At 39.0% G+C, this 13,445-nt stretch overlaps 1 protein-coding gene across 7 annotated transcripts in view; it reads left to right on the top strand.

Moving 5' to 3' along the window:
- foxp1b (forkhead box P1b) overlaps positions 1-13,445 on the top strand; it is a 492,035-nt gene that overhangs the window by 41,047 nt on the left and 437,543 nt on the right. For 6 of the 7 annotated variants that reach the window (XM_080183569.1, XM_080183534.1, XM_080183572.1 and 3 more), the window contains exon 2: positions 10,094-10,216. The gene's annotated coding sequence lies outside the window, so the exon portion shown is untranslated. Of the gene's footprint in view, positions 1-9,920; positions 9,938-10,093; positions 10,217-13,445 lie in introns of those variants that run through there. The other variant, XM_080183549.1, reaches the window with a different exon arrangement.

The following is a 13,445-nucleotide window of genomic DNA, read 5'->3' as shown; positions in this document are numbered from 1 at the left end:
TGGATTACTATCTGAGCAGCAAGCTAATTGCGATTGTGTCAATAACATCAGAGAGTTGAATATGTAGCTCAAAGATTAATATGGGGGAAATGGATTTCGACCCATGGGGCACTTAGCTCAGTACTGAAGAAAGAGGGAGCTGTATCTTGGAGTCGACAAACTGTACTGGAATATGTCCAGGAGAGCTATATAACTAGGTCTGTAGAGGGGGCTTTAAACTAAATAGCGGGGTGGGGCGGTATGGGGTGGAGGTTTCATATGAGGGCAGATTTGGAAAGTTAAAGAGAAACGGAGGCAATAAAGCAGGGAAGTGATTTGGGTAACACAAAACAGAGTGTGACAGAAAGGGACAGAGTGCATAAATGTGAGTGCACCAACACAAAATATCAGAGTAGGGAAAGACGGTTTTGAGCTAACAGAGGGGCAACAGAGTTCTGGTGAAAGGAGATTTAGAAATCTAAACATAAAAGTTGAGGCAATAGGCAAGACAAATTGAGTAAGATATGAAAGGACAGAGAGCTTAGCAGTAATGGTGCATTGGAGAGTAAGGTCCATTTAGGGAATATTAGAAAAAATTGAGTTCACTTATTTTGAATTCTGAATATGTTGGTAATAGATTAAATGAATTCATGCACAAATAATGATAAATGGTTTAGAACTAATCGCCACTACAGAGACATGGTTACAAGGTGACCAGGTTTGGAAATAAATATTCCAAGATACACAATGTATTGAAAAGATGAGCCGAATGGAAAAGAAGGAGGGTTAGCCTCAAAGTAAAGGATCATATAACGACATTAATGAGAAAGGATCTTCATTCAGCAAATCAAAATGTAGAATCAGTATGGATAGAGATTAGAAATAGCAAGAATTAGGAAGTGCTGATGGGAGTAGATTATAAGCCTCATAACAGTAGTTATACAGTTGGTCATTAAACAAGAAGTTGATTGGCTAAATAGTTTGATGGTATGAGAATAAATAAACAGTGGGTAACATTTAAAGAAATAATTCAAACCATTAAACAAAAGTGTGTTCATAAAAAACATTCTGGGCAAGAATTCATCCATGGCTTTCTAATAATGTTAACGATAATATTAAATCAAAAAAAAGTCTTATAATGTTGCAAAGTATAGTAGTAAGTATAAGAATTTAGAAACCAGCAAAGGGCCATCAAAGAGTTGATCAAAAAGGGGAAAAAATGTGGGAATAAACGAGCCAAAATATCAAAATAGATTGTAAGAGTTTTTACTTGTATATAATGAGGAAGCGATAAAAGTAAATTTAGTCCTTTGGAATCAGTGACAGGATAAATTATCATGAAGAGTGAGAAAATGGCAGACTTTGGCTGGAATTCTGTTATCTCGGAGTTTGTACCATTGCTGCCAGCCAGAACGGAGAATTTGGTGCTCAGCCAAATCTCCATTCACTGCAGCGGGACCAGAGAACTCTCACTGCAGCGGGACCAGAGAACTCTAGCTGCAGGTGAGGTTGAAGAATTCCAGCCAGTACATTTTGTCTATTTCTACATTAGAAGGCAGAAGTTGCATACCCTGATATAGAGGTTAATCTATAGGCTGAAAGAGTGAGCAATTTAAGTAAATGAGAAAAATATTGGAGAAACTCAAGAGACTAAAAATCTGATAAAAGGAGCTGATATCCCACATTCTAGAGTTGTAAAAGAGATAGCTGCAGAGTTAGTGGATGCATTTGGCTATGATTTTCCAGATTCTGGAATAGCCCCAGAAGATTCAAATTAGTAAATGTAATACCCCTATTCAAGAAAGGAGTGAGAGACCAGGAACTACAATCCAGTTAGTCTAAAGTCGATCTTTGGGAAAATGCTGGAATCTATTATTTAGTACATCTTAACAATGTAGTTAGGAAATCAGTATGATTAAATCAACATGGTTTTATTAAAAAATGTTTGAACACTATTAAAGTTTTTTTGAGGATTTAATTAATACGGTAGATAAAAGGGACACTTTTAGTACACTTGGACTTAATGGCATTTGGTAAGGTTAATTTTTAAATTGGCAGGTTGTGACGTGTGATGTGTGGAGAGCTGCAAGCATCAATACTGCGGTCTCTGCTATTTACAATCTATTTAGTGACTTTAAAAAGGAGCCAGAGAGTGAAGTTTCTAAATTGCTGATGATGCAGAGTCAGTTGGGGATACAAGCTGCGAGGAGGACACAAAGAGGCTGGAAAGACATATAGACAGATGAGGTGATTGGGCAACAAATTGGCAGATGGGAATGTAAAGTGGGTAGTGAGAGGTTTTTAACTTTGGATATGACTAGAAAAGCAGAATTTAAAACAAAAATGTAAAACACGTAAATGTTGATTTTCAGAGATTTTGGGTGAAATCATACAAGAAACACAAGGTTAGCAGGCAGGTACCGCAAGCAATTAAGAAAGCAAATGGCACATTGGCCGTTTTTGCAATGGAATTGGAGAATAAGGATAAAGAATGCAATCGTACGTTGATCCAATACCTAAAATAGTACGTGCAATTTGGTCTCCATATTTACATTGGAGACAGTAGAGTATAGCGAAGAGCCACGAATTTGGTGCCTGGGATGAATGGGTTTTCTTATAATGAGAAGCTGAATAAATTGGATCCATATTCTCAGGAGTTTAGAAGAATGTTGTGATTGCATTGAAATATTTAAGATAGTGTAGGGGCTTGACAGAAGAGATTGTGAGAGGTTGTTTCCCCAGGCCGAGCAATCTATAACAAGTGTTCACAGTTTCAGGGCTGATCACTTAGGAGTGGGATGAGAAATTTTGTAACTCAAAGGATTGTGAATCTTTGGAGTTCTCCTCCCTTTAGGGCTGTGAACAGGCCATCACTGAACATATTTAAGGCTGAATGAGACAGATATTTGGTCTCTCAGGGAATCAAGGCATATGGGGAGCAGGCATAAAAGTGAATTCAATCTCAAGATTAGAAATGATCATATTAAATGGCTAATCAAGCTTACTGAGCCATGTGACCTTCTTTTGCTCCCATTTCTTGTGCACTTATGACTCAAGTAAATTAACCAAACTTTGACTAAACTAAGCCAACTAGTAATTTTCTGAATTAGATACTGTCCGTTAATTCTGTTCATATTATGAAGGATTTTGAACTGAATTTATTCAGCGATGTGATGGCATGATTAACATAGCATATCAAGTTCTGGAATGTTTTTCGAAAATCAATTGTTGTTTAAACAGAATAGACTAGATTTTAAATTTCACTACTGTGCAAAAGACTTCAGTCCCACCATTGCAGGAAAAGCTTCCATTTTGTGTTGAAGCACCAAGGGTTTTAATCACAACACCCTGAGGAAAGCAAAATCTCAACAAGTAATTAAAGTATGTGCTTATATCAAATCAGTTGAAATGCATTTGAATAAATTGAGATAAGATAGATAAAATCAACGTCTGCCAACTGAGAATACTTTCTGTCTATGGTGCAGCCAAATGTGTAGTGAAGGAAGCTTTGCCAATGTTGCCTGCAACCTGATGAGATCACAAAAATAATTTAAAGTTGGAAAAGTTGGCCTTGTAGGGTGGCAACAATGCTGAACAGTCTCAAAGTAGTTAACGCCAAGTCAAACCACAAAGGGCAGACTGTATCTATTAAAAAACAGGGTTGTACCTGATGTGTTGAATAGCCATTTCCTATTTCTATTCTTGTTCTTGATTTACTCTTACTACCACAAGATTATTTATAAAGTATACACTTCAAATATCCTTCTATCTTAGTAAAATGGAAGTTGGGCCCTTAGCTGTACATATTGGTTCAGCCAGGAGCTTCTTAGCATATTAACAGACTCAAGCTGCAGATAGCTTTGTTAGTTCTGTTGGTGTTGAAAGAACAGGTCCACAACAGGTATGAGAGTGTCTGAAGAGACAACAAACACAAATATAATGTAGGACGATTAATATGCAGGGAGGGCTCAGCCCTGACCTTGGAATAATGCCCATTGTCCTTTTCTTATGCCAGTATTTTTGGTCAGTATCCATGTAGATTACTTCAACAATATCTGCAAAGTATGGACAAACTTATATGTTTTTGTCTAACTTTATTGTCTTGATCTGACACTTTGACACTTTGGCAGTGCTATACTTCAAGCTGCCAAACCAAAATTAACATTGCGCCATATAGTTTGTCCTATCCAATATTTGTACTTATTTTTTATATAATCCCACAGTATGTGGAGGTTTAATGAATAAATGTGTTATACTAAATAATGTAGGTAAAGCCTTTCTTTTCTATAGATTTAAATAATTTAAAATTTCATACATAAAATATCTCCATTTCCATCCTGAAGGCACTAATTCATCTAGATACAGTTTCGCAGCCAACAGCTGGCTTTTGATATTCTTTATGAACAAGCTTAGGTAATGAATAGTAGGCTATTTGGCTGTGGGGGACATCATATTTGAGCCCAATTTTGTTGTCAAACAAACATCAACAAATATGTGCATTTTCAGAAAAATGCATTGCATGATGCTTTGAAGTTGGAACTTTGGCATTTTTTTTCTTGCCCTAGCCTATAGAACTTACATTACTCAAACATAGTCCCATGTTCTGGGTGGGTGCAGCAGACTTGAGATTGACCAGACTTGGACCTTCCTAGTCTGTCAGTAAGTTTTGCGCTGGTAGTACAATTACTAACAGACAGCTCATTGTGAAGATTTCTGGAAAGTTTTGTCGGATTTACTGAGGCGCGTACATTGGACTATTGACGAATTCAACCCCCAAGATGAACATCTTCATTGCGTTAAAATCCATGTTTTGTGATGTGGTTTTTCTACCAAGATAATTGTAATATTGGGATGCTCAGTCCCAGATTTCAATATTTCTTTCAAACTTAGTATGTACTTCACAAACTGATATACAATCATTCATTGATTGTCAATTTGTATGAGCTTCTCTGCTTTTCTGTAGTATGAACAGGTTACTTTGCAAAAGGAGAAAGCAGTCTGTGTTCATTAATGAATGTAAAGGTCTCTTTCAAAATGACATCGGGGTGAAGTATGAATTCATGACTGAGAATCTGTTGGAAGCACCAAATCATTTTCATACTAAAATGGATGCAATAATATTGGACAACACAAGTTTTAAAAATCAATTTTCAGTTTTCATTTAAAAGTGTGCTGTAGAAAATTGAATAATTCCATTAATTTACTTGACCATTGCAGCTTTTCAAACTCTAATCTGCAAGTCACATGTATGTTTTATTTTCCTGCTGTGGAAATATTTTTTCAAAAAGTACTTCATCTCCATGCCTCCAGTGTGGAAATTTGGCTGTCCCTTTTGTTCGTAGTTATCATGGTACCAAACTGAGAGGGACTGCAAGCAGCAGGCATAAGGGCAGTGAAATACCTAAGGAGCTAGAGAGAAAAACTGCAGCAGGCGACAGTGCAGAGGGACCTCGGGGTCCTTGTGCATGAGTCGCAAAAACCCAGCTTGCAGGTGCAGCAGGTGGTCAGGAAGGCGAATGGGATGCTGGCCTTCATAGCGAGGGGGATTGAATATAAAAGTAGGGAGGTCTTGCTGCGGCTGTATAGGGCATTGGTGAGGCCGCAGCTGGAGTACTGTGTGCAGTTTTGGGCGCCGTACTTACGCAAGGATATTTTGGCCTTGGAGGGAGTGCAGAGGAGGTTTACTAGGCTGATACCGGAGTTGAGGGGGTTGAGCTATGAGGAGAGGCTGAATAAACTAGGCTTGTACTCGTTAGAGTTTAGAAGAATGAGGGGAGATCTCATTGAGATGTATAAGATGATGAATGGGATGGATAGGATAGAGGTGGAGAGATTCTTCCCGCTCAGAAAGGATAGTAGGACTAGGGGACACAGCCTCAAGATAAAGGTGGGGTGGTTTAGATCGGAGTTGAGGAGGAACTTCTTCACTCAAAGGGTGGTGAATCTCTGGAATTCTCTGCCTGTTGAAGTGGTGGAGGCTACCTCGCTAAATATTTTTAAGACGCGGATTGATGGGTTTTTGATAAGAGAGGGGATTAAGGGTTATGGGGAGAGGGCGGGAATGTGGAACTGAGCCACGACAGATCAGCCATGATCTTACTGAATGGCGGGGCAGGCTCGAAGGGCTGGATGGCCTACTCCTGCTCCTATTTCTTATGTTCTTATGTTCTTATGAGGGACATGTGGAAATACGTACATGCGGACAAAGGCAAAAGTTATGAGAGTGAGGAACAGCAGTATTATTTTACACAAGTCAAAAACAGAAGAGGGTTTTGGGTCCCTAATGGATAGATATCTGAAGTCAGCTATACATGGTACGTGGCAGCAGTGAAGAGAAGAAGGAAAACTGTAAAAAAGATGATGTGTTTGTGGAAAATGCAGTTTGACCCACCTGGAATTACTGTGTATGATTCTGACCGTTTCAATCTGAGAAAGACACTCGGATATTGGAGAGAGTGCAGTGAAGGATAACTTAGTTGATAACTGAAATTAGGAATCTGACTCTCAGAGAAAAGCTGAATATGCTGGAGAAAAGAGAGCTCAGGGTAATTTTAATGAAATATTCAAGATCCTAATGGTTATAGACAGGATAATTGTTAATATGCTTAATGTCAATTCTACATTAAAAGGTATAGACAGTTTTGGTTTAACTACTTAATATACGGAACAGATTGCCAAGGGAAGCACAGGGAACTGATGGTATCATCAAATTCAAGAAAGTTGGATAAGTACCTAGAGAAAATAATTGATAGAGAGTTTAAGAGGTATTGTGAGATCAGATACATCATAGTCACTGAGATTAGCCAGTTGGACTCCAGTAGTCTTTTCAGATCTTTTACATTCCAATGTTCCTTTGAACTTGCAGTAATCAAGGTGATTAAAGTAAGTGTGGAACTTTAGAATATGTGCACTGCAGATTGTCATTTATCTCTCTGAATATTAACACAAGTTAAATGCTTGCTGTTCTCATTGTGAATCATAATGCTGCCTCTATTTCACCATTGTTTTGTAGGTAGACCAACTGGCTTAAAGCTTGGTCTTGAAATTAAATGTTCATTCGAACCAAAATGTTGTTTGTTGGAAATTATAATAATCTGTGTAACAAAATAATTATTAATGATTAACTGACTAGAATACTGAGGATATACACATAGTTAGATAAGGCAAGAGACTCCTGTTAATTGCTTCAAATTATTTATTTCCCATTTCATCACATACAATCATAGAATCCCTACAGTGCAGAAGAAGGCCATTCAGCCCTTTGGGTCTGCACTGACCTACCAGCAGACCCGTAGGGTCCTCTCCGCACCCTATCCCCATAACCTCATGGATTTATCCCACTAATTTCTCTAATCTGCACATTTTTGGGCACTAAGGGACAATTTAGCATGGCCAATCCACTAACCTGCACATCTTTGGATTGCGGGAGGTAACCAGAGAACCTGGAGAAAATGCACTCAGACGCGAGGAGAACGTGCAGACTCCACAAAAACTGTCACCCAACGCTGGAATCGAACTTGAGTTCCTGGCGCTGTGAGGCAGCAGTGCTAACCACTGTGCCGCCATGCTGCCCCATGCTGTATCTAATAAATAGAACTAAAGTTAGCTCTGCCTGGTCTGACTTGTGTTAGAGCACTGTATGTACAGTAAATAGTTTTACTTTCAACGTTATTTCTCCACCCCTCTGCTACTTCCCCTGCCCCCTTGGCATCCATAGATGCAATCTTCATGTGCCAGCTCCCTCTTTTTCTTGGAACTTTTCAAATTAATCTTACTTTTAAAGAAAGAATCCCACTTTATTGTTCTGCAATCTGTGCTAAGATTATGATTTATAGTCACTAAGGATGCCTGTTATTTCAGGAGAGGTTAGTAAGGTTTCCTTGTAGGCTACATGTGAAGTTGGAGCAGATGCTTGAGCAGGAAGGTCACCTTTACTTTTCACTTGCAACAGAAGCCTCATTTGTTCCATGTCATTTTAAGAAGTTATTCAACAATGGATTTATTTACGTTGTTTTTCAGCTTTCTGGGACTTGTAGAAAAGAAGTAATGATTTCCTTTTCATGCACATGTCCCAATTTTAACCAAACCCGTTCAATTTGAATGGAATAGTTTTGAGTCTATCATCCGTTTTATAACTTGCTTGTTTTGTATGCCATTGTTTCAATGGGGAGTAAAGTCAGATTAGACACAGAATGGGTATGTGATCTGAACTAGTCCAGTTCTCATCAAGCAGGATTGGTCAAAATCAAGGCTACAGTGTAGGCTAGTTTATTGTTTTGAAATAATTTGATTAAAAAATCTGCACTCTTTAATCAGTTTAAAATCTACAGTCAATAGACATTAGTTTATAACAGGCACATAAACAAATGGATTTAAATTAAGCCGTTTAAGCAGTCTAATTAAAACCTAGTATTCAGTTATTACTCACTTCTATGCTCTGACCAGCTTGTATGTCAGACAGCAACGTAACACCATCCAGCTTTATTCTAGTTAAGGACAAAGAACTGGTATAAACACCGAGAAGTCACAATCAGTTTCAATTAGTACAATTGTTTTAAACTGAAGGAAACCCACATGTAAATTAAATGTATATATGAACTAAAATCATTTTAGATTTCTTTATAAGTTTGGATCAGCCCCTAGCAGACTTAAATTAAAGATCTTTTGAAGTACATTACGTGTAGAGGTGGTCGCCGATCGTCAAGAGTGTGGGGAAATTTCGTTGGATTCACACTGAAATAGATAAACTATTAGTGGTGTCTTATCATAAGTTTTCAAAACCAAATGTTCTGGTAGGAATATGCCACTGTGGAAATTTAACTTTCAGTAAACGGTGTTACAGTTGAATTCCACTCACATAAATTATGACAACTAAGGTTGGCTGTTCTGTGGTTTGTTGTGTCTGGTTTGGTTCCTACTTTGAAAGTTGCCGTTACATTTGGTCATTTGAGGCATGTTTTCATAGTCTGGCCCTACCAGCAGGATCCCCATGCACTGCAGGGGAACGGAGCAAGCAAATTTAAAGCCACGAATGGTTTAACTAGTGGTAATTACAAACAGTGGTAAAAAAAATGTACATTATATGCAGCTGTTACACTATCTTATCTTCTTCACAGTTGTTTAAATGTGTAAAAAATCATTCTGAAAAAAATTGCCATGTTTTCTTAGACATGTGGCCTTGATATTCTCACTTCCCTCTACCATCCCCCAAAACTGATATCACCTCTCCAGCTCTTATAAAGGGGTGATTTTTGATAAGTAGAATAAACAAGGTAAATAGCTGTTGTTTGAGGAACATCTGTTGATAAGACAGATTGTAGAGTATACTGTCTGCAAATTTAGCAGCATTTGGAGAGGGAAAAAACATAGTGGTAACACTTTAAAAATCCATCAGGGAGTTACAGATAATAATAGAATAATAGAAGTGGCAGCACAAAAATCATCAGGCTACCTGGCTGTTTCTGTCATAAAATTTGCTCAATAATTTTGAACAGTGTTTATAAGTTTTTGTAAGAGAACCTTGTAGGACATACCTACTTACATATTAACCAGTTTTATTGTCAGTTAGAGGAGACAGATAAATAGTTCATGTTTACCACATTCAGACAAGAGAATACACAAAGGATTAATTTTCCGTGAGCTACATCATCAGGGAGGTACAATCATACTGCAGAATGATATGCAATTCCAGATTACAGACAGTTGCTCTAGTTATTTATAGTATGGTCGACATGAGAGATCTGAATAAAATGCCTTTTCTCTTGCATTGTCACTCATCTGTCTGGAATAGATGTCCAAACCTAAAGTTTAAATTCATGTATAAATGATGAGTAGAATGACATTTTGGAAATGAAAGAAGTAATAGTAGTTTTTGGCACCCACACATCTTGTTTATTTGCATTTTAAGTTTTAGTTTTATGTCAGAAAGAAAAAATGCTTCATATGTTCCAAGAAAATGGTAATTTTTTATTTGTTCTGGTCTGCTTTAGGTGTTTCCCCCACCTCAGACCTTTTATTTTTTTGTTAGTTACGTTTATCGCGAGGAAGTTGTGGTTTTTCAAGATATTTCCCACTTAGAGTCTTATCAATAACTTTTGATTTTGCTTTGTTTCAGTGCCCTCACTGAGCACTTCCACCTTAAGAGTCACTTAAGATGGTGACTTTATCATCAAGAGGGTTGGACCCAGAATTTTGAATGCATGGAATTGAAATCAATCATTTATCGAAGGGCACAGAGGTAAGCTATATAACATATGGCTAAGCATTTGTGTGTGTGTACATACGTGAGAGTATATGGAGGGAAGGCAAAAGGGTTTGGTGAGGGGTGGGTTGTGGGTGCAGAAGTACTTTGATTTCCTGGAAGTGAAAATAATCTAAGCTTTCTCATAATTACAGATAAGTGATTGTATTAACCCACAGTTTCCATTCAATAACTTTAAAAACTGCAGTGTTGCTGTTCTAATTTGGCTAATCACTACCCTTAATCAGTGGTGATTAAGCCAGCACTTTCAAAAGTCAAACTGGATCTTTAGTCATTTGAATGTTTGGCTTGGCTGATGGACCAACAGAGAATTGAACGTTTTTCCTTGCTGTGTGTAGAATTAGATAACTGATTGAGGTTCTGGAGGGATGTGTGGGTCGGAATTCTTCCAGAAAGCCTCTTAAGTGCTGAATTCACCTGAAAACTGGAGTAATTCATGCTGATTATTTCAGTGGGAGTTCAGAGAAGAATCTCCCAAATTCTGCGCTCTGCAGAAGGTATTAGCATATATATCATTCTAAATCAGGGGCTGGGGCCTATTCCCACCAGAGAGGCCAGCAACATTGTGCTGAGCGGGCCACTGCACGTACACCGATCTGTCAGCGCCGAGATCAGAGCATATGCAGTGGTCCCTGTCTGCTGGTCACCCAATTGCTGGCCAGCTTGATCGTGGGCCAGTCCCATGACACCCCCAATGGGCCGATCGCTGACATTCCCCTGAGCATTCCTGGGCCAGGCGCGAATCCCCCCTCTCAGCCTATTCTGATCTCCATCTCCCTGCCCCAATCGCTGGCCTCTATCCTTCCCCCACAGATCCCGGTTGCAGAGTGGCACTTTGTCTCTTGGGCAGTGCCAGTAGACTCAGGCTGGCACTGCCAAGGTGCCAATGCTGAGGAGGCACCCCTTGCCACCACCCAACCCTCAGGGGGGCTCCAATTGCCCCCCTTCCCTCCAGCAGGATTGGGCTGCTGGGTCTCCGTTGGTGGGGAGCTACTGCAATCCCCGCCGGCATGAACCACTTTGGGGAGGGATGCTAGTGAAGTCCTGGGTGTGCTAGTGAAACATAAATTATATTTAAATGACCATTTAAATGGCCCTGGTGCCTCCCCACAGATTTACGGCGTGAAGCTGATGCTGCTGGAAATCTGGCGGTGGAAGATGCTGTCAGTGCAGGAATGTATGCATGAACCCCGCAAAACAGCCGCCGTGAGAATCTCCCAGCCTGCTGCGCTAAAAAATTAGTGGGATGGGAGTGTGTCAGCATCCATGAGAGAAAGTATGGGAGTACTTCAGTTAACCACTGCACCTCTGTAATACAGTCAAGAAAACAAAAGCTCTTCATTGCTATCCAACGATCCTGCCGCAAGCAGCAGATGCCTGATTAACAACTGAGAATAAGATCAGACTGAAATAAAAAGAGAAAACGCAGAAAATACCCGACAAGTAGGCAACATTTGTAGAGGGAGAACAGAGTTAATATTTCAGTTTGATGATCAAAAGTCAATTCTGTTCTCTCTTCATGAATGCTGCCTGACATGCTGAGAATTTCCAACATTTTCCCTTTTCAGATTTCCGGCATCCACACAGTATTATGCTTTTTGACAGAATCAGATTGACTGCGTTATTCTATAAAGCCAAGTAACACTCCAACACTTGCCACCTACCTAGCTTATACTCACAAATGAAAGTGATCTGGGTGAAATACTAGAGGGGTTCAAGCATCCCATGGAGATGTAATTCAGCAGGAGTCACTAACTTAAAATAGGAGGGGGGAAAGGATAAAAAATTAAGAAAAAGATAAGCTCTTGCATTTGCTGTTTCACAGAGATATGCCATTTTGCCCTCATTAGTCAGTTCATTTCATACAGTACAGGATGCAGCTGTTTTCCCCAGTGGTTCCATTGACTGCAGCTGGGACTGGTACTTTGGAGTAACTTGGAAGCCAAATCAAAGGCACCCAACCCCAAATATTGCTTAATTCCTGAAAAATATAGGGGACTCCGAGACACCTTTTTACCCCAAGTTGTCCTGAAATGCCAGTCCGAATAGCAGTGATGATAGCCACTCTATGATGCATATGACCTCTCTGCTTAATAAATGTCTTGCTGCGACTAAAGAGGAAAAAGACCTAAAGCAGCAGTCCTCCAGGACAACATATTTAATGACATTCCTGTTAGATACCTGTAAGTTTTATACCTATGTATTTTTCAGACAAAAATGTCTGGAGCATTTTGAATAGTAAAGATTCTCTTAAATCTTCACTAACCTGCCTCTTGGAACTCCAAGCATATTGAAAGTTCCCTGAGACTTTGGTATTTGGTATAACGACTTTGTTTAAATGTTTACAAGTTCCAGGCATACCTTCAGCAACTTTTTATTTAAAGGTGCCACTTGTAACGACTTTCACATGTGAAAATACAAGTTCAGTGCTAGCCTGGATCTTTATTTGAATTCAGCTAACCCCAACACCCATCCTATCTCATCCCACACCTTTTGCCTATCTCTTTAGGCATGTTTTCCCAGTTCTAATTGTGCTGCAAATAATTAAGCCATAACAGAAAAACTCTTTAGGGAGGCTCATTTTCCTCATTAACAATACAGTCTTGTTGGTCAATTTGAAACATGTGCTAGTGGAAGAGATGCCTGATTTATGTTTTTTCTTCTTTAAGGGAGTAAGTGAAGTTGGTAATCATTCAGCGTGTAACTTTCTCCCAGAAAAGATTATTGTTGAAAGGTGTTGGATAGGTTTTGAATTTTGATGAATAAGACAAAATAGTAAACTATGGGACAATGAAAACAATACTCAAAATGTGAAGTCCGTAGTGCTCTGAATCTGCAGTTATTTAAGTTAGAATAAGAACATTTACATAGGATTACGCATGTATATAGCGTTATCATGATATGATCAGTTAGGTTTTCAAGTTCAGCGGGGTCAGAGTTATTATTTTCCTCATTTTTTATGGTGAATAACGTCTAACTATTAATGCCTATACTTCAAGAACTGAACAAGATGCCTCTATGATGAGATAGTAAAGGAGGTAGAAGGTCAGCTACCTCCCAACATAGGGGAACATGTCAATGGAGGGCCACAGTTAGTCTGTCACCCAGTAGTTTGAGTGCACTCCTAGCCTGGATGTTTCAGGGAGTGGCAGACATTGCTTAACCCATTATTGGTGTTTTATGATGTGACTTGAATGACAATAGT

This window comes from Carcharhinus amblyrhynchos, chromosome 3, assembly GCF_965287045.1.
Source record: "Carcharhinus amblyrhynchos chromosome 3, sCarAmb.v2.hapA, whole genome shotgun sequence".
Classification (NCBI taxonomy): Eukaryota; Metazoa; Chordata; class Chondrichthyes; order Carcharhiniformes; family Carcharhinidae; genus Carcharhinus; species Carcharhinus amblyrhynchos.
Note: the sequence above shows the minus strand (reverse complement) of the source record. Positions and strands in the feature narration are given on the sequence as shown.